This window comes from Triticum dicoccoides, chromosome 3A (genome assembly GCF_002162155.2).
Source record: "Triticum dicoccoides isolate Atlit2015 ecotype Zavitan chromosome 3A, WEW_v2.0, whole genome shotgun sequence".
NCBI classification, from domain to species: domain Eukaryota; kingdom Viridiplantae; phylum Streptophyta; class Magnoliopsida; order Poales; family Poaceae; genus Triticum; species Triticum dicoccoides.
The window spans coordinates 591,535,596-591,561,847 of NC_041384.1; the positions used below are offsets into that span (position 1 = coordinate 591,535,596).

At 51.6% G+C, this 26,252-nt stretch overlaps 1 pseudogene; it reads left to right on the forward strand.

The window, feature by feature from the left end:
- The first annotated feature begins 6,762 nt into the window (after positions 1-6,762).
- The window catches only part of LOC119273758, a 26,590-nt pseudogene continuing 7,100 nt past the window's right edge, over positions 6,763-26,252 (forward strand).

Genomic DNA, 26,252 nt, shown 5'->3' on the forward strand with positions numbered 1-26,252 from the left:
GGTGGCGGCGGGCGGGGGTCGGGGGGAGGGTGGGTGGGTGGGTTAGGGTTTTTGATTCTCTGGAGAAGCTCCACCATTGGATGGATGTGTGATGGATGGCTCAGATTGCGTCCAATTTGGTGATCTGCGTGAAAGCGGTTCCTCACGTCTCATTGGCCGGCTATCTCGCACTTGAATTTCAAAATTTTGAACCCAAAACTTTGAATTTTTTTAAACATAACAATGACATGTTTGTCAAAATGATCTCGTTTTTTTCATAAGTGTGCATCTTAGAATGGCAAACGATGCCATAGTTCGACGGCTTTCATTTTCTTTGCACAAAAACATGATTTTCCATTTTCCGAGTGCATAAGAAGTTTTTTTGTGAAGAAGCTACCAAATATTTGTTCCAAAATAGCACAACTCCATTTTTCAAAAATATTAGACCAGATTTTATGTAAAATTGACCAAATAATTACATGTCAAAAGCTTTTGATCCACCTCTTATAAAAAAACAAATTTCACCCCATTCAGTAGGAAGCGGGGGAAAATTTGAATGAAAATTTGTTCAAATGATTTTGCATTGTGCACAAAGGTGCATCTTGTAATTCCAAACAATGTTTCCTAAGGAAGTTTACACTTTCTTTGCACAGAAAATTCATTTTCCATTTTACGAGTGCCCGAAATGAGTTTTTTTGTGAATGACCTACCATATATTTGTTGCAAAATTGGACCAAATCATTTTTCTAAAATACTAGGCCATATTTGATTCACAATTGTGGTGAAAAAGACAAATTTCCGCCAATTCAGTAGGAAGCAGGTCAAATTTGAACTGTAGCTGCCTCATAGTTTGCTATTTATTTTTTCCAAAAATCATTTATAGGTACATAAGTATCTCTTTAATCAGATAAACATCAAAAGTTTTCCAAGATTCAACCACTAGTTAGGAACGGTCAAGCCCGCCGTTTTGACTGCATTTTGAAACGGGCATAAAAAATTCAAAAAAATCAAAAAATGGAAAACATTCGCATTGTGTCATTATATGTGACCAAGTTTCCAGAAAAAATAATAAACTTGTAATACGACAATTATTTTTAAAAAGTGTTATCAGAAATGAGCTATCATGCGTGAAGATTTATGGCTTTCAAGTCAAATGATCGAACTTATGGCCACATTCATGGCATAGTTTGTTCAAATGATCTAATATCATGCACAAGGGTGCATCTTGGAATTACAAACAAAGTTTCCTAAGGGACTTTTTATTTTCTTTGCACGGAAAATTCATTTTCCATTTTCTGAGTGCCCGAATTGAGTCTTTTTTGTGAAGGACCTACCATATATTTGTTGTAAAATTGGACCAAATCATTTTTCTAAAATACTAGGCCATATTTGATTCACAATTGACCAAATGGTTAGGTGTCGATCCACCTCTGGTGAAAAAGACAAATTCTCGCCGATTCAGTAGGAAGCGGGTCAAATTTGAACTGCAGCTACCTCATAGTTTGCTCTTTATTTTTAAAAAAAATCATTTCTAGATACATAAGTATCTATTTAATCAGAGAAACATCAAAAGTTTTCCAAGATTCAACCACTAGCTAGGAACGGTCAAACCCGTCGTTTTCATCGCATTTCGAAACGAACATAAAAAATTCAAAAAAAATCAAAAAATTGGGAAACCTTCGCATTGTGTCATTATATGTGACCAAGTTTCTAGAAAAAATAACAAACTTGTAATACGGCAATTATTTTAAAAAAAATATTCTCAGAAATGAGGTATCATGCGTGAAGATTCAGGGCTTTCAAGCCAAATGATCAAACTTATGGCCACATTCATGGCATAGTTTGTTCAAATGATCTCATATTGTGCACAAGGGTGCATCTTAGAATTCCAAACAATGTTGCCTAAGGGAGTTTTCATTTTTCTTTGCACGAAGAATTCATTTTCCATTTTTTAAATGCCCAAAATGAGTTTTTTTTGTGAAGGAACTACCATATATTTGTTGCAAAATTTTACCAAATCATTTTTATAAAATATTAGGACATATTTAATGCATAATTGACAAAATGGTTTGGTGTCAAAAGTTTTGATCCACCACTTGTGAAAAAGACAAATTTCTGCCGATTCATTAGGAAGCGGGTCAATTTTGAACTGCATCTACCTTATTGTTTGCTCTTTTTTTTTCCAAAAATCATTTCTAGTTACATAAGTATCTATTTAATCATAAATACATGGTTTGGTGGTGATATGTCGAGGTTTGGATGTGGCCCAGGGCCCCACCTCCAAAGCGCGTAAACTCGCATGCCCGCCGCGTGGTCACCGCGTGACCTTGGCGTTGACATGCGTTCTGGGAGGCCTAGGCATGTCTAGTGGGTTGGGCACTCCCCAGGTAGGTGCTAGGAATAAAATTACAACAGAAGAATCTCACGAGGAGACTGACCTATGCTCAAAGATGAATTAGCAGCCAAGTGTTTGATTAGCAGTACGGGAAATGCACATGGCCAATGGGCGTGAGTTTTGGCTGAGGATGATCATCTACTAAGGAGAATGTCTTCACAAATTTTTAGCTCAAAAGGAGGATCCTAGGTGGTACTTGCTTTGCAAAGTACCACGCTGGACAAAAATATGAATGTTGAAGCTGGGCTCAAAATAATGAATGGATTGAGCTGAAAATTGGTGGAGGATGGTTATTTGGGCATAGGAAATCATTTTAGAAAATTGATACCATTTGGACATGTCAAAGTAGTACTTCCTTCACAATGCTCTTCTATGGACAGAAACTTAGGAAAACTAGTGAGAGAGATTGGATGAATGAAATGAGCTCAAAATTGGTGTAGGTAAGTTACATAGGTATGGTCATGCGCTGGTAAATTTTCAGATCATTTGGGTAAGCCTAGCCAGTACTTACTTCACAAAGCTTCTCTCGAGGTAGAAACTTTGGAAATTTCCTGAGAAAGATTTACTAGGAAAATTGAGCTGAATATTATCATGTGGCAATGATTTTGGTATGGAAGAGTGCCCAAAAAATTTGAGGGTAATAGGAGGGGTCTAGATAACACTTGCTTTGCAACATGCCAATTTGGCCATAAAATATAAATTGAACCTGGGCTCACATAGATGATTTGACTGAGCTAAAATTTGGAGGAGGGTGATAATTTAGGCATATGAAGGAACTGTAAAAATTTCATGTCATTTCGATATATAAAAAAGGTACTTCCTTCACAATGCTTCTAGGTGGACAAAAACTTTGGAAATTTGCAGAGGAAGATTTGCTAGGCAAATGGAGCTGAATTTTGTCATGCGGTAATTATTTGGATAGGAAAGAGTGCGCAAAAAATCCAAGGGCAATCAAGAATATATAAATAGCACTTCCTTCATAAAGTGCTGTTGTGAACAGAATAAGAAAATAAATATTGTTGAATTAGTTTTGAACTAGGCAAGGAAGGATTTTTACATATTTGATGAAGATATGGCCCAAAGAATTTATGAGATTGTTTTTGGAATTTTGGGAATGGCAGAAATATAGGTTGCTTCACAACCTAGGGCAAAAACTACCACATGGACATGACACATAGGCAAAACTGATGAGGTGGCGCCTAGTCATAGCAACCCACCATAATTACAAGGTTATGACCATCTATATTGGTCATGATCAGCTAGAAGTAAGGCAGCAGACCAGTGCTATCTGCTTTATGACCATTTCGTGTAAGGAAATTACGACCTTTCTGACCAAAATGGTCGTTATAGTTTAGGGTTTGGAGCCCCCCGAACAGTTTTTGACCAATTGGTCTAAAATGGTCATAGACCTATGACCAATTCTTACAGGTTCACTGACAGAAGGTCACTAGTTGACATATTTCTTGTAATGTCTCAGTTGCGCACTAGTGGGGACAAAATGCACAGAAAAGAGTAGTGTTGGTCTGTAGGACCAGTCTAAATCCAGATGTAACACCCAGGAATCGGTGGGTTCGGCCGAGGCGTTACACCTTTGTGAATCTCTACCACCATAGCGAGGCGGCCCAAGGAGGAGGGGTGGGGGGGCATGGGGCACCCATGTGGGCCCATAGGGCTCCTCCCATGCCGTGATTTGGCAGGTGCCTTAGGTCCCACATTTCTTGTACCGACGCATTTTATTTCATTTTGATTTATAACTTTGTAATTTTTTGGAAGCATAGGCACGAAGATAGAAAACTGGCTTTTCTCACACTCTACTAATATCTTAGTCCAAAAGATCATAAATAGTACTATCTCTGTATTTAATACTCTCTCCGTTTATTTGATCTGCATATTAGGTTTGACTGAAGTCAAACTTCATAAAGTTTGACCAAGTATATAAAAAAATAATATAAACATATACAATAACATATCTATATAATGTGAAAGTAGATTCAATATTAAATCTAATGGTATTGATTTGTTATTGTATATGTTAATATTTTTATTTATAAACATTGTCAAAATTTACAAAGATTAAGTTTGATCAAAGCTAATACGCAGACTAAATAAAAACGGAGGAAGTATACGGAGTTTGACACTGGACTCTAAAAACACCTTATAAAATGAACTCTAAAAACATCTTATAAAATGTTACAGAGGGAGCACACGTTATGACAAGAAATATAGCATGAAAATGATCCAGCTCTCGTATGCAAAAATAAAATAAAAATGTAGCACTAATGGTGACATATTCTTGCATATCTCATAATTAAAGGGCATTGTCGTCTGATAAAAATGGCAATCCAAGGGCAGAGGTCACCCTCTTTGACTGTCAGACGATCGAGCAGCTTCTTCTTGTTAGGTAGTCAACTTCGCATCGGGCATTAGCTCTGGAGCCGTACCATAATCCTGTAGGATAAAAATCATAATCTGCCTGGTCTCCTCTTGACCCGCTCCGCGCAGTGTATCCTAGGGCGTCCCTGTCCGACGTCTCTTCCGGGAGTCACCGTAGTACATCAATGCACCCGCTTCCGCGGTCTATGTTTATTGCAGGTTCTGGAACAACTCGCACTACCTGTATCAACCTTGCATCACACTATACATACATGAGACGACGTGTTGACACGACCGGAGTCCGGAGGCAGATCCCGAACATTTCTAGTATAGAAAGCAACACCAGTCAACCTTCCTAATAATTTTTCTTGTACGTACCTGCATATACCATATGCCACAAGACGCACCCGTCAACCTATATCAAGGACGAAGAAAATCAATCTGTGGGCCCGCTTGTCAGATCGTGGACCAGCAAAATCGAATAATGCCCCTACCGTTGACAATTATGATCAGCGTAAACATATCTCTGAACGTGAACAGAGTTTGGCACGAAGGTGAATGTAATACAATGTCTTCGCCTACGAGCATCGCCAACGGTTTTCATATCCGTAAAATCTTTGTTTTAGGGGAAGTTGGACAATAGAAGCACAAGTGAATTTGGTGTAATCCGCCCAACTTCCTAAATATTTTAGAGATGACCCTTCCCATAAAATGCCACAGCAGCGCGCCGTCGCCATACGCACTGCGTCGCTGGGCAGCATCTGCCGCTGTGCCGCCATCGCTGACCACCGCTGGCCGCTGCCGTCGACCACCATCTTCTGCTCTCTAGGCCGCTGATGAAACCCGGTGCCGGTGTCGCGTTACCGCAAAAAATCACTTTTAGAGATTTTTTTTGGAAACTTAGAAAAGACCTCACCTGTGAACTTCCCCTTAGGTTATATGGGCACCCCTTAAACCACTTTTACATGAGTTAACTCACAGTAATTGTTGGGGACGCCATAGTCTGCTCCGGTGAATTAACTCACAGTAATTGGTGGAGATGGTCTAACCTAGACACCATAGTCTGCTTTGGAGAGAGAGAAAGAGAGAGTGATCCAGCGATGTCTCTTAGTAGGAATAATATCTTTTAAGTTTTATCCTTGTTTTAATGGTGCGTCTAGCATCGTCGAAGGACGTGTGGAAGCGTGTCTTCGTCAGATCTCGCGGGATTCGATCGGTGCTAGTCTTTGGTGGATATGTTTGGATCCGATCTTCATTCGTCTTCGTTTGAGTGTTTACAAGTTTGATCCTTCTGATCGACGACTTTCATCATCGGTGATGATTGTTGCTTAGGTGCGCTGGTCCTATGAGGTCTTAGCACGATGAATTCTTGACTGTCTACTATAACAAGGTTTGTCCGGCTCCAATGAGGGAGGGGTGATGAAGGAGGCGCGTCTTCGACTTGCTTCAGTGCTTGTAGTCGTCACTAAACGGTCCACGAACATGATTGTAATATTTATTACCTCTGTTGTTGTTTGTACTGTCATGACTGAAGCCGAATAGATTGAAAGATTCTTGGAATTTTTTTAAAAAAAATTTGAACACAGTACAGACGCAAGTGCTCATACATACGCGCATACACTCACCTCTATAAACGCGCACACGCATACCCTACCACTATGAGCGAACGTCTCTTTCACTGAAAGCGCATCATGGACTTCAACCCTGGTGGGCTCGGATACCACTGTCCCTCTAACTATCCAATCACAGGTTGATTCGTTATTTTATTTTAGAATTGCCTGGTAAAGGTTGGATTCTTTTAATACACCGTCTCTGGACGTGGATAAAGAAGATGAAATGGAACCTCTAAACGATTACGTAGTTGGCTGACGGCAGAGGAGCGTCCGTCTATAAAACTAGCTCCACCAATATCGGTAGGTACTCCACAAACTGACCACCTCCTAACAGAGTGGCTACATCTCAGCTCAAGAAAATCCACTCTCTTGCTGTAACCTCCTGCAACTCACGAGATCAGGATGGCATTTCAGCAAGAGGCCGTAGGAAAGCTGTGGGAGGAGCTCGGCCGCAGCTACAATCTCAGCGCCAAGCTTCTGGCTTTGCTCATCCAACCCAGCCACCTCCTCGATAGCCATGGCCAGGAGATGGCTGTGGCCATAAGCCAAGAGCTTTCTCAGGTGTTCAGGGCGTCTCTGTCGATGTTCAACCCCGGCAACAGTGGTAGGATGGTGGAAGGCAGGGCGACAGCGCCCGAGGCTGCGATCATGGAGGGTAGCATCAGCCAGGCCACTCCGGCGATCATCAGGTGCACTACTGATTTACTAACACTGATCCATCTCGATTAGCACTGCTTCCTTACTCTGTTGTTTCCATGAACCAATTTAGTGGGGAAGAGGTTACTCCCCCAAGAATAGGTAAAGAAGAGGAGATTACAGCCGAGCCTTACAAGGATGGTTACAAATGGAAAAAATATGGGCAAAAGAACATTAAGAACAGGAAGTTTGCAAGGTGAAGTTGTTTTCTTGATGCGAGTTCTCCTATTTATCCGCAAATATCATGCATGGTACTTACTGCAACTGTAGCCAAATCACAGAGCCATTTACTTTTTTGTTTAAGTACATCACTAACAAGAACTAATACAAATTAATGAAGCACATACATTGTTGGACGAATAGTATATAAGTGTTTGAGCAATGGTTATGTTTACAAACATAAAGGACTTTCCACACGTTAAGACTATGCGATACATTTTCAATACATATGAAAACATGTCGGAGTGAGTGACCACGGGTAGCCTAGCCGGCTCCCCCTGGCCTTTCTGAAAAAATTACGAGCCGATCCGGCTCTTAAGAATCCAAGACATGGGGCCGCCTTCTCCTGGTCGGCTGTCTCCTAGGCCGGCTATTGGAAGGCGGCCCGACTTCAGCCGTCATGAAGAAAGCCGCGGGAGGGCCGGCTCCGAGGAGCCGGCTGCGAGAAGGCCGACTCCAAGGAGCCGGCTCCCATAAAGCGGTCAAGACCGTACCCCCGAAGTCTGCATCCACATAAAGGTGATGTGACGGGGCATGGCTATAGTGAAGCCTGCCACCCCCGAATCTCGGAGCGCGCCTGGCACAGTGCGCCGTACGGGTGGCCATGACCCGTCCGGCGCGGCACTATTGCCACACTGACCCTGATGTCATCCACGACGGGCTCCCAGTACGGCCCACGGGCGGTGGGCCCCTTGAGGCAGAGAGACACCTGAAGGCGGCCTGGCCTCCCCCAGTCGGCCCGAGACAGAGCCGGCTCTCTCCAGCCGGCTTGCCACCCCCTCGAAGGAGACGCCCCATTAAGGAGACAAGACGCGGTGAGGCTACAGTGGTCACCCGCCGGACGGTAGCACTGTAGCCATGCTTACCTCGGCGAAGCCCTCGTCACCAAGATTGAGCAATAGTAACCAGCCATCGACAAGGCCCTGGACAGTGGGGCCTGCCTGTCGACCAGGGAGCCAGCAGCCGGCGGGACCCACCAGCCGGCGGGCCCCAGCAGCCGGCGCAGAAGGCGGAGAGCGAAGACACAGACGGCTGGGCCCCACGCTCAGCCGGATTACCGTTGTACCCCCGGGGGGTAGGCCTATATAAACCCCCCGGGACACCCATGCAAAGGGTGGATCCCTGCTAGTTTTAGACACCACGTAGGGAGGAGAAGAGAGCAAGCAGAGCCCTTCTTCCTCCTCTCGTCAAACAGCTCAAGGAACATCGTGTAGCTACTTGTTCATCTAGTGATGATGCGGAGACCCCGCAGAGCAGCAGTAGGGGTGTTATCTCCACGGAGAGCCCGGAAGCTGGGTAAGATTCGCCGGCGTGCATGTCTTCGCCTCATCCCGTTTCCAGGCACCGCCGATGTTTTACTGGCTCCCACAATGATAAGCCACCCGCTGGCATATGTCGCACCTACCACCCGACATTTGGCGCCCACCTTGGGGCCAGGTGCACCGTCGTCCGGAAACCTGTTCTGGACGGGAACCCTCTTCCTCCCTCGCAAGCGTAGCCAGCCCGGCACGCCCGATGGCACTTGCCACGACGCGCTGCAAGGCGTCACCAACGCCTGCGCAGCGAGCAGCCTCGCTGATCTCCTCGACAAGACCCTCATCTCCGACGAGCTTGCCTCCGACGCGGGCACCGACCACCTCGTCAACCTCCTCGGCCGGCTCCATGTCTCCGGCGAGCCTGCTGTGGACTTGGAGTCGGTTGGCTCCACCGATCCGATGCCTGTCGACTCCGACACGGCCTCGTTCGACACCTTCCCCACCAACGTCATGATCTACAACGACCCGCTTCCCCGAGCAGATGGCTGCAACGCTGTCACCACCGAGGTGATGGTCATCGGCCACGACGGCGCTGCTGACGAGAGCGCCCACGATGCCCCGCACGCGGCGGTCCACGACTTGTCCATCCCCCTCCCGGCCAACGCCGACGCTGAAGCACTGGAGGCTCGCCGCCTCGCCCTCCTTGCGGAAGGCCGGAAATTTGTTTCCATGAGACGCCTCGCTGAGGCCCACCGACGCGAGGCTGACCGCGCCGCCTTTGGCATGCCGCCCCCAGACGGGCCCAGCCGGGTCGGCGTTGTCAGACAGCGCGGCGCTGTCGTTGCCGACACGTTAGGAGTCGACCGCTCAGTCTACGCCACTCCACTCGAGAACCTGTGCGCCGCCCAGGCGGCCGTAGATGAGCTAGACGGACTGGGGGCCGAAGAACTCCCCCACATGACCCGACGCATCCAGCAGCTGATCGATGCAGCCGCGCAGCGGCACGAAGCCGACGCCCGCGCGGAAAGCCCTCCCCCCCGCCGAGATCACGGCGCGACGTCCCGGACGCCGACTGCGGGTAGAGACCGCGTGCGGCGCGAGAAAGAGCCGGCTGCTAGCCGAAGCCAAACCCGGATTTCCATCGAGCGAGATGCAGAAGGCCACCCTCGGGCCGTGGAGTGGCAGGGCAACCCGCCTCCGCCTCGGCCCCATGGAGACAGATATCCCACCCCTCCACCGGTGGCGCATCCGACTCTCAGTGGCCGACTAGGTCGCCGCGAAGGAGTCGGCGAAAACAACGCCCGCCATCGGATCGACCGCCTGGCGCGATCCCTGGCGCTGGAAGAAGAAGACGATGTCGGTCCGCCTTGCTTCGGCCCCCGCATCCGCGACGAGCCTTTCCCCAAAGGGTTCTCGCTCCCAAGAGACACGCCCAAGTACAACGGCCCCGTGAAGCCAGAAGATTGGATGATCGACTACTCCACAGCGGTTAGCATAGCCAACGGCAACCGGCGCGTTGCTGTGAAGTACGTGCCCCTCATGCTACAAGGCACGGCGCGGACCTGGCTCAACAGCCTCAAACCACGCAGCATCAACAGCTGGCTAAACTTCACAGAAGCCTTCGTCCGCAACTTCACCAGCACCTACAAGCGGGCTCCCAAGCCCAGACAGCTCTCCTTGTGCGTACAAGGCCCCGCCGAGTCAACTCGCGACTACCTCACGCGTTGGGCCGAGCTCCGCAACTCTTGCAAAGGGGTGCACGAGGTGCAAGCCATCGAATACTTCACAGCCGGGTGCCGAGAAGGCACCCTCCTCAAGCACAAGCTTCTCTGCGACGAGCCGACTACCCTCGACGAGCTTCTGGACATAGCGGACAAGTACGCCACCGCCGACTCCTCAATGAAGACCGAGCTCTGGGTAGACGCGTCCAGAAAAGTACTCAACCCGGCGCCCAAGACGCCGGCTGGGGATTCCGGCCGACGCCCACACTCGAAGGACCACAAGCGCAAGGGCCCTGCGCCGCCTCCCGCCAGTCGGCAGGTGGCCACAGTCGAAGAGGTGCCGCCCGAAGGGCGGCCCGGGCCCAAGAAATCCAAGGGCGGCAGGCCGGTTTGGCAGCCGGCCTTCTCCTACGAGCAAACTCTCGACGCCCCGTGCAAGTTCCACAGCGGCGCGAAGCCGTCCAACCACACAACCCGGAAGTGCCATTGGCTCACCCGAATCTCCAAAGGCGAAGGGCTCGCGCCGCCTCCGCCTGCCGGCCCGCCGCCTCCGGTTCTGCCGGCGCCGGCCGCTCGGCCCGCAGTCGGAGCTGTGCATGATGAGTTCCCCGACGAGCATGCCGCCTATATCGTCTTTACAAGCCAGCCCGAAGACCGGCGCAGCAAACGCCGAGAGAACCAGGAAGTCAGCATGGTTGCTGCCAACCCCGCCGAGCACATGCACTAGTCAGAAAAACCTATCAGCTGGAGCCGGGCCGGAGCAGCATCTCCCGGCTCTTATGCGTTGGTTCTGGATGCCACCCTTGCAACGGACAGACGCGCCGCCCGCTTCTCCCGTGTGTTGATAGACGGCGGGAGCAGCATCAACATCTTGTACCGCGACACCCTGGAGAAGCTGAACGTCATGACAAAGCAACTCATGCCTACTCGAACAGTGTTCCATGGCATCATACCCGGCATGTCCTGCGCCCCCATTGGCATGATCAAGATTGATGTACTTTTTGGTGACAAGGAGCATTTCCGTCGGGAAGCGATCTGGTTTGAAGTGGTGGACCTGGAGAGCCCTTACCATGCATTGCTTGGCCGACCTGCCTTGGCCAAATTCATGGCAGTTCCCCACTATGCATACCTCAAGATGAAGATACCAAGCACCAAAGGCGCCATCACCGTAGCCGGCGATTACAAGAAGTCCTCTGAGTGCGCAGCAGCAAGCAGTCGGCCTTGTCCCCCGATCCTAAGGAGCATGATGCTCAAGGATCTTTCCAGTCGGCCAAGGAGACGAAGAAGATACCTCTTGACCCCGAGCACCCAGGGAGGTTTGCCGTCATCGGGGCAAACCTAAACAACAAATAGGAAGGCGAGCTCGCCGATTTCCTCCATGAGAATCGAGACATCTTTGCATGGTCCCCCAAGGACATGCCGGGCGTCCCGAAGGAATTCGCCGAGCACAAACTACACGTCCGAGAAGACGTAAAGCCAGTCAAACAACCCCTTCGCCGATTGTCGGAGGAGAAACGCAGGATTGTGGGAGAGGAGATAGCCCGGCTTCTGGCAGCCGGCTTCATTACGGAAGTTTTCTTTCCAGAGTGGCTCGCCAACCCGGTCCTCGTGCTAAAGAAGAACAACAAGTGGCGCATGTGTATAGACTACACGAGCCTCAACAAGGCCTGCCCCAAAGATCCCTTTGCCCTGCCGAGGATTGACCAAGTGATAGACTCCACGGTCGGATGCGAGCTATTGAGTTTCTTGGATGCTTACTCAGGGTATCACCAGATAAAGTTGGATCCGGCAGACCGCCTGAAGACCGCCTTCATCACGCCATTCGGAGCCTTCTGCTACCTGACTATGACATTCGGCTTGAGAAATGCCGGTGCCACTTTTCAGCGTTGCATGCAGAAGTGCCTCCTCAAGCAACTCGGCAGGAATGCCCATGTCTACGTAGACGACATTGTGGTGAAGACGGAGAAGCGCGGCACCTTGCTGGAAGACCTCAAGGAAACATTTGAGAACCTACGCCGGTTCCAAATCAAGCTTAACCCCAAGAAATGTGTGTTCGGAGTACCAGCCGGCCAGCTCCTAGGCTTCCTGGTCTCCGAACGCGGCATCGAATGCAACCCAGTAAAGATCAAGGCCATTGAGAGAATGGCGATTCCCACCAAACTTCAAGATGTCCAGAAGTTTACCGGATGCTTGGCCTCCCTAAACCGCTTCATCAGCCGGCTCGGAGAGAAAGCTCTCCCCCTCTACCGCCTCATGAAGAAGACCACTCACTTCGAGTGGAACGACCAAGCTGACCAAGCTTTCCACGAGCTGAAGAAGATGCTGGCCACACCGCCAGTCCTAGCGGCGCCGACTGAGAAAGAGCCCATGCTCCTCTACATTGCCGCAACCAGCCGGGTGGTCAGCAGCGTCATCGTAGTCCAACGCCCAGAAGAAGGCCGAGCCCAGCCGGTCCAGAGGCCGGTGTATTATTTGAGCGAGGTGCTGTCTACCTCGAAGCAGAACTACCCGCACTACCAGAAGATGTGCTATGGCGTGTACTTCGCCGCCAAGAAGCTGAAGCCCTACTTCCAAGAGCATCCCATCACGGTCGTATGCACCGCCCCGCTGGCCGAGATCATCGGCAGCCGGGATGCATCCGGCCGGGTGGCGAAATGGGCCATCGAGCTGGCCCATTACAAAATCTTCTACCAGCCTCGCACCGCCATCAAGTCCCAAGCATTGGCAGACTTCCTCGTCGACTGGGCCGAGACCCAGTACCTACCGCCGGCTCCCGACTCCACTCATTGGCGCATGCACTTCGATGGGTCCAAGATGCGCACCGGCTTGGGAGCCGGCATCATCCTCACCTCTCCCAAAGGCGACAAGCTCAGATACACGCTGCAAATTCACTTTGCCGCCTCCAACAACGTGGCTGAGTACGAGGCGCTCATACACGGGCTCCGGCTTGCCAAAGAACTCGGCATTCGCCGGATCCTATGTTATGGCGACTCAGACTTGGTGGTCCAGCAATCATTCGGCGACTGGGATGCCAAGGACGCAAATATGGCAAGCTACCGCTTCCTCGTTCAGCAGATCAGCGGGTATTTTGAAGGATGCGAATTCCTCCACGTACCGCGAGCCGACAACGAGCCAGCTGATGCTCTGGCTCGAATAGGCTCCACCCGGCAAGCAATACCAACCGGCGTCTCTCTACAACGCCTCCTCAAGCCGTCTATCAAGCCGTCTCCAGAGTCCGATTCCATCTTCGTCTCGCCTGACCCCGACGCGGCCGGGTCTGGCTCGAAGAACCAAGCAGGTGGCCCGGGGACTTCGATAGTCGGCCAGGGGGTATCAGCAGGCGGTTCGGGGACTTCCGTAGTTACGCCCGACCCGGGGACTGCCTCACCCGGCACGGGGACTACGATAGTCGGCCCGGAGACTACACCAACACAACAGGCGGCGGCTAACTCCAGCATTTCACCGCCCAGCCCGCCCGCCCTAGTCACAGTAGCCGTTTTGGCAATAGAAGAAGTCGCAGCTCCGTCATGGGCTCAATCCATCCTCAACTTCCTAATAAACCAAGATCTGCCAGTTGACGAAGTAGAGGCAAGACAAGTCCAACACCGAGCCGGAGCATACACAATCGTCAACAGAGAGCTCGTCAAGCGTAGTGTCACTGGAGTCCTCCAGCGATGCGTCGAGCAAGAGAAGGGCATTGCAATCCTCAGAGACATCCACCAAGGAGAATGCGGCCACCATGCGGCCTCAAGATCACTCGTCACCAAAGCCTTCCGCCATGGTTTCTTTTGGCCAACTGCTTTGGATGACGCCAAGGAGTTAGTTAAACATTGCAAAGGGTGCCAACTCTTCAGCTCCAAGCAACACATGCCGGCTTCAGCATTCAAGACCATTCCCCTCACCTGGCCCTTCGCCGTTTGGGGACTGGACATGGTGGGCCCATTCAAGACGGCGTGCGGCGGCATGACACATCTGCTTGTCGCCGTGGACAAATTCACCAAATGGATTGAAGCAAAGCCGATAAAGAAGCTGAATGGGCCGACTGCCGTCACATTTATCGCAGATATAACAACTCGGTACGGCGTGCCACACAGCATCATCACCGACAATGGCACAAATTTCGCCAAGGGAGCCTTGGCACGTTTCTGCGCGACGCAAGGCATCCGGTTGGATCTAGCATCCGTCGCCCACCCGCAGTCAAACGACCAGGTCGAGCGAGCCAACGGCCTCATCCTTTCCAGCATCAAGCCTCGACTGATCGTACCACTGGAGCGTTCAGCCGGCTGTTGGCTCAATGAGCTGCTGGCTGTCCTCTGGAGTCTGCGCACTACACCAAACAAGTCAACCGGCTTCACCCCTTTATTCCTCGTGTATGGTGCCGAGGCGGTCATCCAACTGACATCGAGTTCGACTCGCCTCGAGTAACCATGTACACGGAAGCGGAGGCCAAGGAAGCACGAGAAGACGGCGTCGACCTGCTGGAAGAAAGCCGGCTGTTAGCCCTCAGCCGGTCCGCCATCTATCAGCAGGGCCTGCGCCGCTACCACAGCCGGAAGGTCAAGCCAAGATCCTTCCAAGAGGGCGATCTTGTGCTCCGGCTGATCCAGTGAACAGCCGGCCATCACAAGCTCTCGGCCCCTTGGGAGGGCCCCTTCGTCATCAGCAGAGCCTTAGGCAACGACTCCTACTACCTGATCGACGCGCAGAAGCCGAAGGCACGAAAGAGAGACGACTCCGGCAAGGAGTCGGAACGACCATGGAACGCCAACCTCCTCCGAAGGTTTTACAGCTGAAATGCAGTATGTATCACGCTAACTTTTGTACTAAGTACGAGACAATAGGGCCCCCGAGGAGAGCTCGGGGACTGCCATCTTTTGTCTATAAATGAAAAGTATCATGCTTATGGCCTTGTCATTGCATTTACTTTTTCCGTCCGGCACCGGGTTCGACTAGTCGGCCCAGGGACTGGCCGCCTGGAGTTATATTAGAAGTCCTACCCGCAGTCAGACAAGTAGTGTGCCGGCTCCCAAGCCTTCTCTTACCAAAAGTCGCAGTTCGAAGAACCGGCTGTCCGGCTGTCCGCCTGGAGTTAAGGGCAGGAACGGGTGCCCACACGAAAAACGGCTAGGGACTAACGGACTAATATAACAAAAGCCGGTTTTTCTCCCACCGCCGACCGGCTACCAAAGTAGCCGGCCGGCCGGCTTCCATTCACCTCGCTCCAATCTAAGAAAGCTTGAGTACTTGCCTTCCCAGAAGGGGAAGACGGCAAAGGAAATAGCCTAAGGATAAAAAAGCATACATGAATGGAAACCAAACATGCACACAATAATATTTACATAAAAGACCTTCAAAAGGCTAGCATTCAACATAGTTTGGATACACCCCCAGTGGGTGGAACTGCGAAAGCTTAATAAAATTGTTCAGAAGGCAACAAGCAGGAAAAAACAAGGACGGCAGATTAAGCTGGCGGAGCGACCAAAGAGCCGGGCAGGTCGGTGGAGACGGCAGTGCCGGCTGGAGGAGCGACCGGCTGGCGAAACTCGGCATGATCACCGCCTCCCGCAGAGGGCGCGCTTGCGCGTGCCTCGTTGCTGGAGGCACGGTTAGGCTGAGGCTGGCTGGCTGTTCCACCGGCCGGCTCGACGTCTTCGTCTTCCTCTACTTCATCGTCTTCGCCTTCGTCGCTGGAGGCGATTTCTTCTGCCGAGTCTTCACCCGCCGCCGGATCCAGCCCGAACCACTCCTCCGCCTGGGCAACGCCGTCATCATTAATCTCGGGACCGAAGACGCTGATGTCAGTACACTCGGCGATTGTCGATGCGCGCTGAGTGATAGCCGACCGCACCTCCGCTAGCTCCTCGTCGGCCTCCAGCCGCCAGGTGCGCAGCTGGTCCAGGTTCAGCCCCGGATACCAAGCTCGAACGAACTCCAGCGCCCGCCCAGCTCCAAGCCGGGCCGCCGACACCTTCCAGGCCTCGAAGCGGCCAACCGCAACCTCCAGCCAGTCGGCAGTCCTACTCGGGGTGCGGGGAATCGCCTCGCTTGGCCAGAGGGCAGCCAACACCTGCGCTCCGGCGCGCTGGAGGCAGCGGAGCATACGATGAGCCGGCTACAGCCGCGCTTGGACTGCCAAGAGTTGCTCTTCGAGCGACCGACTCGCGTCCGACGCGACTTCAGCCCCCGCCTGCCGGCGCGCTTCGCGATGGGCCTTGATGGTTTGGGCGGCGAGGACGGAGCAGCCAGGAAAGTAGTCTGCATAGAGAATAAAAAGCAGCTCAAGTCAGAACACAAGTCAGGCGGCAAGGGGCAGGCAAGGAGCGAGGAAGGCGGCTTACTGTCGATCAAATCCTCAATACGGCCGAAGCCTTCATTCATCGCTTGCCTAGTCTCAGCCCAGCCCGCCGCTTCAGTCTCGAACTCGGCATTCAGGGCGGCTTCGTTATCCTGCGCCTTCTTCAGAGCCCCTTGTGGCTCTCCTCCTGGTCAGCCAGCTTCTTGGCCAGGCGGTCACGCTCCAGGACCAAGGCGTCGTACTCGGTTTCCTTGGCACGAAGGGCGGCCTCCGCCTCGCTGAGCTGCCCCCTTAAGTCGGCGTTGGCTTCTGCGAGCACGAAAGACAAAAGAAAAACCAGTAAGGTGAAGTCGTCATGAAAGATCCGACCCGACTGCTCAGCAGTCGGCCCGAATCTCGGGGACTACACCCAGTGGGTGCACTGACGCGCCCCCACAGGAGATGAACGAAACCAAGTACATACTCCGGCTGCTGATCAGGTCTTCGGTTCTCCGACCCAGCTCCTGGGCCTGGGAGTTGAAGGCGGCAGCGCGGAGGTTATGATACTCCTGGAAGATTAGACAGGGGGCGAGAATAAGGTAGTCGTCAAGGAAGATCCGACCCGACTGCTCAGCAGTCGGCCCGAATCTCGAGGACTACACCTAGTGGGTGCGCTGACGCGCCCCCATGGAAGAAATTAAGAGAACAAAGCAACCAAAGATAGAAGACTCACCCGGATGATGGCCCGCGTCGCAAGGAACTCCTGGGTGTATTGCTGCAGCGAGGCGGCTTGGGCCTGAAGCCGGTTCCGAACCTCTTGGGCCGCCACATTCAGCTCGCCCGTCCCGCCGCTGGGAGTCCACTCGGACGTGCCGGTGCTGGCCGCCTCCAAGGCCTCTGCCATCCGGCGGGCACCCGAAGCTCGATGCGGCTCCGGCGCAGCGGTGCCTCCCCCTGCGTGCTGGCGCGCTGCCGGCTGCACCTCGAGGCCGGCTCCCGCTTCCGGCTCACCCCCAGCCGGCTGCTCTGGCCCCGCAGCCGACTGGCCGCCTTGGCCCGCTCCGGTTGGGGCTGCGGGCGGCGCCCTCTCCACGAAGATCACGGAGTCCTCCCTCCACTCCATCACCGGCGGTTCTTGGTCGACCTCCTCCAGCGGAGGCACAGGAATGTTGGGGCCACGTCACGGAGGGGAATGACTAGCAGCGGAGGCTGGTTGTGCGAAGCCTCCGCCTCTGTCTCCGCAGCTGCCGCCTCCGTCCGAGCCTTGGCTGCTGCGTCGGCCTGCTCCTTCATCGCCTGGGCGGCCCTTCGCTCCGCCGCCTCCCGTTCCTCCCACGCCTCTCGTTGCGTTCCGCTCCGTGGCCTCCCTGAGGTCGGTGCGGGGATCCATGCGGTGGGAGCCTGAAGACCCTCCAGTCGGCCCGACTACGGAGCCGCCCAGACCCCGCTCAAGGGAAAGCGGCGCCCTGTCCGGCGAGCAAAGAAAGGTTTAGAAGAGTTTTCAATCGAAAAGAAGAACAACAAAAAATATATCCAAGCATTCGACGACTTACGCTGACATCGCCTGCGGCTGCTTCACCGCCTTGCGGAAGCGGGCCGCCTTCGCGGCCGCCTCATCTCGCTTGGTCGCCGCTATGTAAGCCTTGGACTTCTTCGTACGGCTACCGAAGAGGATCGACACGGCCCGGTGCTTCTGGGCGCCGCCGCCAGCAGCCGGCGCGGCGGACGAGCTCGTGCTTTAATGATCAGGCGCCGGCTGGCGGCGCGGGGCGACTTCAACCTCGGCATCATCCGGCCAGTCCTCGAAGCCGGACGTGAGCCCTGCACCTCCGGACCCGTCGCTTTCCCCCACGATGGCGTCTTCCATGGCGGCCACTCCCAAGTCCGGGTCGTCAGCGTCGTCCACCGTGCGGTCGGGTAGGAGCTGGCGCTCTACCCCCGCGGCCCCGGCTGTCGGCGGGAGAAGAGGGTTCTGCAAAAGGCAAACGAACTGATCAAGAGTCGGCTATCATGAGGCCGGCTACAAAAGGAAGAAAAGAAGAAAAAACTTACGACGGGCGGAGGGTTGGCGCGAGAGTATGGCCCCTTGCCGTACCGCCAATCCTCGGCGAGCTTGCAGTTGGAGATATAGTTCACCATGTAGGAGACCTCCACATGAGGCATCTCCCTGGTGCTCAGCCGGCATGGGTCGAAGCGGCCGCTCATCTGACAAACCATGTGAGGCCGGCTTTGGAGGGGAAGAACCCGGCACTCCACGAAGGCGGCCACCAAGTCGGCTCCGGTCAGGCTCTCCGACTGGATCATCACCCGAAGCCGGGAGACGGCTGCATTCCCGGCCTGAGACAGCGACCTGGCCCGGTAGCTCCATGAAGGCTGCCTCCCAGCCGGCGGGCCGGCTATGTAATCCGGCAGGTTGACGTAGTCGCCTTGCTGGGCGACGTTCCTCACGTAGAAATAAGACTTCTGCCAAAGCTTCACCGACTGGATCAGTGGAATGGATGGGAACGGATTGTTCTCGCTCGCCCGCCTCATGGCGATGAAGGCTCCGCAGGGGGCGGGCACGCCCGCGACGACGGTGCCGAGTTTGCTCTGGAAGAATTCCGCCCAGAGCTCGAGCGTGGGGAGGACCCCAAGGAAGCCCTCGCACAGCGTGACGAAGGCCGACAGCAGCATCACCGCGTTGGGCGTGAGGTGATACGGCTGGAGGTTGTAGAATTCGAGGAAGGCCCGGAGGAACCCGCTCGCCGGAAGGCCGAAGCCGCGCAGGCAGTGCGAGCGGAAGATCACCCGCTCGCCTTCCTCCGGTGCCGGCAAAATCTCCTTCTCCGGCGCTAGACGAACCCGAATGAAGTTCTCGCCGGGCAGGCATCGCGTCTGGCGGAGGAACGCGACGTGGTCCTCATGGACGTTGGAGCCATCCCACGAGCTTGACAGCGCCATGGGGCAGCGCGGCGAGAAGCAAGACGATGCGGCAGCGGAACGGCGCGGCAAAGAGGTGCTGCGGGGAAGAGAAGAAGAAGGAGGGCGAGAAGGGGGCGGAGTGAGGGAGAGCGCGCGAGCCTCTGCCGCTCCCCCTCCTCCTACTTATAGACCGCGCGGCGGAGCCGAGGAGGCGCGGCGTGGGGGAACGTGGGGATCAACTGCGCCCACTCCCCCACGTCCCGCGATTACTGTGCCTTGATGGCAGAATAAAACCGCCGCGGGAAGGCGAGCGGTCCATGTGGGCCGCGGAAGATCCGCGCTCGGACCGAGGCCTGCGAGTGGCAGGCCCGAGCCTGCGGTGGCGTCCCGTTGTGCGCGTGCGTTGGTAGGATTTCCTCACCACGTGGCCCGCGTTCCCGCCTACAAGAAACGGAGCTCTCCGAAGTCGGCGCGCACAAGCAAAGCCGGCCCCTCAGGATAGGAAGCTGACCAAGCTTCTCGTCCCTTTATCAGCCTCGAAGCTCGCTCAGCTTCGGGGACTACTGTCGGAGTAAGTGACCACGGGTAGCCTAGCCGGCTCCCCCTGGCCTTTCTGAAAAAATTACGAGCCGATCCGGCTCTTAAGAATCCAAGACATGGGGCCGCCTTCCCCTGGCCGGCTGTTTCCCAGGCCGGCTATTGGAAGGCGGCCCGACTTCAGCCCTCATGAAGAAAGCCGCGGGAGGGCCGGCTCCAAGGAGCCGGCTGCGAGAAGGCCGACTCTGAGGAGCCGGCTCCCATAAAGCGGTTAAGACCGTACCCCCGAAGTCTGCATCCACATAACGGCGATGTGACGGGGCGTGGCTACAGTGAAGCCTGCCACCCCCGAATCCCGGAGTGCGCCTGGCACAGTGCGCCGTACGGGTGGCCATGACCCGTCCAGCGCGGCACTGTTGCCACACTGACCCTGATGTCATCTAGAACGGGCTCCCAGTACGGCCCACGGGCGGTGGGCCCCTTCAGGCAGAGAGACACCTGAAGGCGGCCTGGCCTTCCCCAGTCGGCCCGAGATGGAGCCGGCTCTCTCCAGCCGGCTTGCCACCCCCTTGAAGGAGACGCCCCATTAAGAAGACAAGATGCGGTGAGGCTACAGTGGTCACCCGCCGGACGGCAGCACTGTAGCCATGCTTACCTCGGCGAAGCCCTCGTCACCAAGATTGAGCAACAGTAACCAGCCACCGACAAGGCCCTGGACAGTGGGGCCTGCCTGTCGACCAGGGAGCCAGCAGCCGGCGGGACCCACCAGCCGGCGGGCCCCAGCAGCCGGCGCAGAAGGCGGAGAGCGAAGACACAGACGGCTGGGCCCCACGCCCAGCCGGATTACCGTTGTACCCCCGGGGGGTAGGCCTATATAAACCCCCCGGGACACCCATGCAAAGGGTGGATCCCTGCTAGTTTTAGACACCACGTAGGGAGGAGAAGAGAGCAAGCAGAGCCCTTCTTCCTCCTCTCGCCAAACAGCTCAAGGAGCATCATGTAGCTACTTGTTCATCTAGTGATCGTGCGGAGACCCCGCAGAGCAGCAGCAAGGGTGTTATCTCCACGGAGAGCCCCGAAGCTGGGTAAGATTCGCCGGCGTGCATGTCTTCGCCTCATCCCGTTTCCAGGCACCGGTGATGTTTTACTGGCTCCCACAATGATAAGCCACGCGCTGGCATATGTCGCACCTACCACCCGACAAAACGTCAAGACCAAACTCTAACAAATTTTTTTACCGCAAATAGTTTTTCGAATACCCCATTCATATCATAGAAGACCAGCACTTTTGGATGAGGTGTGAACTAAGATAGAGTTGAGGGCTGGACCTATAGCTACCTTAACAGAGCACATTGATTTACGGACCAAGAGTGAATTAGAATCATCTTTTTTGGCGAAGTGAATTAGAATCATCTTGCTAGAGATAACATGCCCTTTCTATGTATTATCATTCACTTATTTATAAAAGTTAAATAAAACAGTAGCGTTAAAAGAACCTTGTAGTCATTTTCATATGTTGCCAATGGTTAGGGAATTTCATGGAGACATGGAACATAACACCCCTTCTTGCGCAAATCTCATTATCTTAGGTATTTCTTGAAAATTTTCAACTTACAATTCTATAAACTTGTGTTAGTTTATATTTCCGCCAAATCCATTAATTGAGGGGACTCGTGTGTGATAGATTTTTTTATCCAGATTCGAATGTGCCATCAAAGTTTCCTCATTTACTCCCAATATGCAAATATTTCTTTATTGAGGTCGAACCTTATAGGTTATCTAGAAACCTTAAGATACTCACGCATTCTCGTAACAGATATTTGTGTAAGTGGGAAATTTCTCATATTTAAAAATAATGTTGACTTGTTTCAAAATACAAACAAAAGCTATCAAAGTACATACTTAATGATGCTGAAATGTTGCCAGAATGTTGTGGAAATACTGAGAGTAAAATGGTATTTTCAACTAACAACGGTCACTGGTAGAAAAAGAGGCTTCCGTCCAGCCCCATTAGTCGCGAAACTGTAGGAACCGCGACTAATGAAGTCTTTAGTCGCGGTTCGGCAGACGAACCGCGACCAAAGGCCTGGGCCCAGGGCGCTCGGTGGCCAGCTGGTGCACGTGAGGGGCTTTAGTCGCGGTTGGCCAGGCCAACCGCGACTAAAGGTGCCCAAAGGCCTTTAGTCGCGGTTGGCCAGGCCAACCGCGACTAAAGCTCCTCCCCTATATATACCAGTTCAGCGCACTCACTTAGCCATTTGGTGCCACTTCTCTTCACAAGGGGGTGTAGGTTTGCTTTTGGTTCCTCTTATGCACACAAGGTGTTTGATGAAATGCCCCAACAGCGTGAAACAAACATGATATGAAGTGTTGGAGCCACACTTGAGGTTCCTCCTCGATCGCGGTTAGCAACTTGAACCTTTCATGCATGTCTGTCATTGATAAAATATGCATGTGTGTTGTTCATTGTTTAATTTCTATTGTTTATAGCTAGTTAGTTTAACAAATGCATGATGGTTAATTATATATTTTATATTATAATAATTCAGATGAATCGGCAATGGATGTACGGTAACCGACTCTCCCGCGAGTTCACTACGGGTTTGAAAGATTTCCTTGTAGTGGCTAATGCGAACAAGCAGAAGGGTTTTGTTATCTGTCCATGTGTTGACTGTAAGAATCAGAAGGGTTACTCTTCCTCAAGAGAAGTTCACCTGCACCTGCTTCGGCACGGTTTCATGCCAAGCTATAATTGTTGGACCAAGCATGGAGAAAGAGGGGTTATAATGGAAGAAGATGAAGAAGGGGATGATTTCATCGATGAAAGCTATCTTGCTCATTTCGATGATACTTTCATGGAGGATGCTGAAGGTGAAGGGGAAGGTGAAGGGGAAGGTGAAGGGGAAGGTGAAGGGGAAGGTGAAGGGGAAGGTGAAGGTGAAGGTGAAGAAGAGGCACGTGATGAGACCGTTGATGATCTTGGTCGGACCATTGTTGATGCACGGAGACGCTGCGAAACTGAAAAGGAGAGGGAGAATTTGGATCGCATGTTAGAGGATCACAGAAAGTCGTTGTACCCCGGATGCGATGATGGTCTGAAAAAGCTGGGCTGCACACTGGATTTGCTAAAATGGAAGGCACAGGCAGGTGTAGCTGACTCGGCATTTGAAAACTTGCTAAAAATGTTGAAGAATATGTTTCCAAAGAATAACGAGTTGCCCGCCAGTACGTACGAAGCAAAGAAGGTTGTCTGCCCTCTAGGTTTAGAGGTTCTAAAGATACATGCATGCATCAACGACTGCATCCTCTACCGCGGTGAATACGAGAATTTGAATGAATGCCCGGTATGCACTGCATTGCGTTATAAGATCAGAGGCGATGACCCTGGTGACGATGTTGAGGGCGAGAAACCCAGGAAGAGGGTTCCCGCCAAGGTGATGTGGTATGCTCCTATAATACCACGGTTGAAACGTCTGTTCAGGAACAAAGAGCATGCCAAGTTATTGCGATGGAACAAAGAGGACCGTAAGTCGGACTGGGAGTTGAGACACACCGCAGATGGAACGCAATGGAGAAAGATCGACAGAGAGTTCAAAGATTTTGCAGCTGACGCAAGGAACATAAGATTTGGTCTAAGTACAGATGGCATGAATCCTTTTGGCGAGCAGAGCTCCAGCCATAGCACCTGGCCCATGACTCTATGCATCTACAACCTTCCTCCTTGGTTGTGCATGAAGCGGAAGTTCATTATGATGCCAGTGCTCATCCAAGGTCCGAAGCAACCCGGCAACGACATCGATGTGTACCTAAGGCCATTAGTTGATGAACTTTTACAGCTGTGGGGCAGACCTGGTGTCCGTGTGTGGGATGAGCACAAAAAAGAGGAATTTAACCTACGAGCGTTGCTTTTCATAACCATCAACGATTGGCCTGCTCTTAGTAACCTTTCGGGACTGTCAAATAAGGGATACAATGCATGCACGCACTGCTTACATGAGACTGAAAGTGTACATTTGCCAAATTGTAAGAAGAACGTGTACCTTGGGCATCGTTGATTTCTTCCGAAAATTCATCCAGTAAGAAAGAAAGGCAAGCATTACAACGGCAAGGCAGATCACCGGCCGAAGCCTGCGGAACGCACTGGTGCTGAGGTATTTGATATGGTCAAGGATTTGAAAGTCATCTTTGGAAAGGGTCCTGGCGGACAATCAGTTCCGAAGGGAGCTGACGGGCACGCAACCATGTGGAAGAAGAAACCTATATTCTGGGAGCTAGAATATTGGAAAGTCCTAGAAGTCCGCTCTGCAATCGACGTGATGCACGTTACGAAGAATATTTGCGTGAACCTCCTAAGCTTCTTGGGCGTGTATGGGAAGACAAATGATACAAAGGAAGCACGGCAGGACCAGCAACGTTTGAAAGACCCTAATGACCGGCATCCGGAATGGTTTCAAGGTCGTGCCAGCTACACTCTGACCAAAGAAGAGAAGGTCATCTTTTTTGAATGCCTGAGCAGTATGAAGGTCCCGTCTGGATTCTCGTCCAATATAAAGGGAATAATAAACATGGCGGAGAAAAAGTTCCAAAACCTGAAGTCTCACGACTGCCACGTGATTATGACGCAATTGCTTCCGATTGCTTTGAGGGGGCTCCTGCCGGAAAATGTTTGAGTAGCCATTGTGAAGCTATGTGCATTCCTCAATGCAATCTCTCGGAAGGTAATCAATCCAGAAGATCTACCACGGTTACAGAACGATGTGATCCAATGTCTTGTCAGTTTCGAGTTGGTGTTCCCGCCATCCTTCTTCAATATTATGACGCACCTCTTGGTTCACCTAGTCGAAGAGATTTTCATTCTCGGTCCTGTATTTCTACACAATATGTTCCCCTTCGAGAGGTTCATGGGAGTATTAAAGAAATATGTTCGTAACCGTGCTAGGCCAGAAGGAAGCATCGCCAAGGGCTATGGAAATGAGGAGGTAATTGAGTTTTGTGTTGACTTTGTTCCTGACCTTAAGCCGATTGGTCTTCCTCGATCGCGGCACGAGGGGAGACTAAGTGGAAAAGGCACGATCGGAAGGAAATCAATGATATGTATGGACGGCCATTCTCTGACTGAAGCACACCACACTGTACTGACCAATTCCAGCTTGGTGGCTCCGTACTTTGAGAAACACAAGAATATTTTACGCTCGGACAACCCGGGGAAGCCTGAATCCTGGATTAGGAAGGCCCACATGGAGACTTTCGGCATTTGGTTGAGAAAACATTTAATGAATGACAATGATGTTGTAGATCAGCTGTACATGTTGGCCAAGACACCATCTTCGACTATAACGACTTTCCAAGGGTACGAGATAAATGGGAATACATTTTACACGATCGCCCAAGATAAAAAGAGCACCAACCAAAACAGTGGTGTCCGCTTTGATGCAGCAACCGAGAATGGGCAAAAGGTCACATATTATGGTTACATAGAGGAGATATGGGAACTTGACTATGGACCCTCCTTTAAGGTCCCTTTGTTCCGGTGCAAATGGTTCAAGCTAACAGGAGGTGGGGTAAAGGTGGACCAGCAATACGGAATGACAATGGTGGATTTCAACAATCTTGGTTACCTTGACGAACCATTCGTCCTAGCGAAAGATGTCGCTCAGGTTTTCTATGTGAAGGACATGAGTAGCAAACCGAGGAAACGAAAAGATAAGAAAACGATCAGTACATCATGCGATGATCCAAAGCGCCACATTGTTCTTTCAGGGAAAAGAAACATCGTGGGAGTGGAGGACAAGACAGACATGTCAGAAGATTATAATATGTTTGCTGAAATTCCGCCCTTCAAAGTGAACACCGACCCAAGCATTAAGTTAAATGATGAGGATGCTCCATGGATACGGCACAATCGTAAGCAAGCAGGGACACAAGGGAAGAAATGATGTGTAATAATTTATTGTACCAAACTTTGTTGAATGGATCATGTGAATTATATTATTTTGAATTGAATTAGTTTTATTTTTCTGAATTTTTTGATATATTATTTGTATTTTTAACATTTTGAATTGAATTAGTTTCATTTTTCTTAATTTTTTGATATATTATTTGTATTTTTAACATATTGAATTGAATTAGTTCTATTTTTCTGAATTTTTTGATATATTATTTGTATTTTTAACATATTGAATTGAATTAGTTTTATTTTTCTTAATTTTTTGATATATTATTTGTATTTTTAAGATTTTGAATTGAATTAGTTTTATTTTTTTGAATTTTTTGATATATTATTTGTAT